At 39.7% G+C, this 2,046-nt stretch overlaps 1 non-coding gene across 1 annotated transcript; it reads left to right on the top strand.

The window, feature by feature from the left end:
* The first annotated feature begins 1,369 nt into the window (after positions 1 to 1,369).
* Trnal-caa lies at positions 1,370 to 1,488 on the top strand. Its single transcript has 2 exons — positions 1,370 to 1,407; positions 1,443 to 1,488. It is a non-coding gene; the product is annotated as a tRNA-Leu (tRNA).
* The last annotated feature ends 558 nt before the right edge of the window (positions 1,489 to 2,046 follow it).

Below are 2,046 nucleotides of genomic sequence, written 5' to 3'. Positions count from 1 at the left end.
GTAGGAGGGCAACTTCCTTTCACTGGGCCACTTCCTATTTTAAGGATTTTGCTTGAAGCTCTCCGTAGACCACCTACTTAGTATTCGAACTCAGCTGACGGTCACCTCCTCCAAATACCATACCAGAGAATTCATTCTCTGCCGTTTTTTCCGTATTTTCAGGGTCTCCGGGGTTCCACAATACGCGTCGGTGGCTATTCTGGAATTGAAAATGATGTAGTGACATCGAAACTCGGGTCGGATTAAATTTATTTTTGTGGAAAATTTTCAAATCATCTATCATTATTCTGAAATTGCTTACTCCAATAAGATGTGTACCTATCAACTCCACCTTCAGTTTTTTTCCAAGCACTGAACTCAAATCATGAACTAATGGGAATACATAGATGAGGCCCTCTTCCATTCCATTGAAACTTGTTTCATGTCGCCACTGCGGTCGATATTGAATCGGTTTTGAAAAATGTCCGCGGCGCGGTGATGAGTGAAATGCGATCCATTTTTTTCCAATATTTTGCAGAACAATGTTAGTTATTGCGAGGAATAGCATTGAAGTGTTATAAATTTGATGAATATATGAATATATATATGAACTCATGAATACTCATAAAACATAGCATAGGGTGAGAAGCCAAGGTGTACTTGTGTTTTTTTTCTAAACAGAGTTAGGTACAGAAATTACCTATAGAAAGCAAACGAGATCAATTAGATGTTTAGTAGGGCATTTGAGTTTACACTCGATGTCATCACAGAACAGAGAGACAATCGTATCCCTTGGCAACCAAGTATTTGTGTATTTCTTCGAACAATTAACTTCACCTAATTCCGTTGAGAAAAAAATCAATTGTACCCCTTGGTTTCCCAACCCCTCATATTAGATCATCATACATATAAATTTCGGTTAACACCGATAATTATACCTCATTTCCCAGTGAAACTCGGATCAGAGTCCTCTGGATTGTCGACAATACACTATATAATTGTTAAAATAGACCCTATGAGGGATTAGTGTGGAGAGCTGCCATCCAGAGGGCTCTGACTCGGATCGCTTTCCCAGCGACACGAGAGGCGATTTCACTAATCTTATAAAAATGTGTGGAGAGCGATAAAAAATTTAGAAGCCGACTTGAGGATACTTTTCTGCAAAAATTGTATAGTGAAAATTGTTACCAATAGATGACAGCCACCTAAGTCGTGATTAAAAAAATGAAACTCGTCGTATCCAGCGTTGTTTATGGTTTCCAGCATGGCGAAATCCTGCAAAGATCACCTATAGACAGTTCGTTTTGCTGTGAAATGTTTGAATATGCTTGGAACTTTGGGCCGACAAATTGGGTCATCTGTTACATAAAAAAGCGAGCTTTAATCATGTGTCAGGATGGCCGAGCGGTCTAAGGCGCCAGACTCAAGATTATTCTTGGCTTGCAGTAGCGAGTTATTGTGATTTCTGGTCCTCGTAAGAGGGCGTGGGTTCGAATCCCACTTCTGACAAATTTTTTTCTCCCAATGAATCAGCTATTCTCAAGTGATTTAGGGTGCGTTCCGAATCACGCATCATGTGCATCGATGCGCATGAGGCCGTTCCGAATCACGCATTGATGCGCATCGATGCGGCCCCGGAGCGAGCATTTTTCGAGGTTTCGGAAGCATCAACTCGCATCGGCTCGCATCAGAAATTCTTGATGCAGTTGATGCGAAGGCGAAAATGGGCGCAAACTTTAAAATTTTGACTGGTGTTTTGTGTTTGCATAGGGTGTTTACACGACTATATTGTGCTTCTATTATCGTAGGAAAGAGTTTAAGGAGTTATAGATATTAGTTTTTGAAACAATTAGTCCATATAAAGTTGAAAATGGGAAAATGTATATCCGTTGCGTTGAAGTGCAGTGCGTGTATGTAACTTGTTTACAACCGTTATTAATTTAATTTGTGGTAAAAAATGCAAAATTCGATCTATAATTTCACACATTGATATGCAGGCGTGGTAGTTTTAGCCGTAAATTGCTTCTGTACACTAACTTGTGGAAATGTTCGACACTTTAACGTTAT

This window comes from Ischnura elegans, chromosome 8 (assembly GCF_921293095.1).
Source record: "Ischnura elegans chromosome 8, ioIscEleg1.1, whole genome shotgun sequence".
Lineage (NCBI taxonomy): Eukaryota > Metazoa > Arthropoda > Insecta > Odonata > Coenagrionidae > Ischnura > Ischnura elegans.
This window is presented reverse-complemented; position numbering and strand designations above follow the sequence as displayed.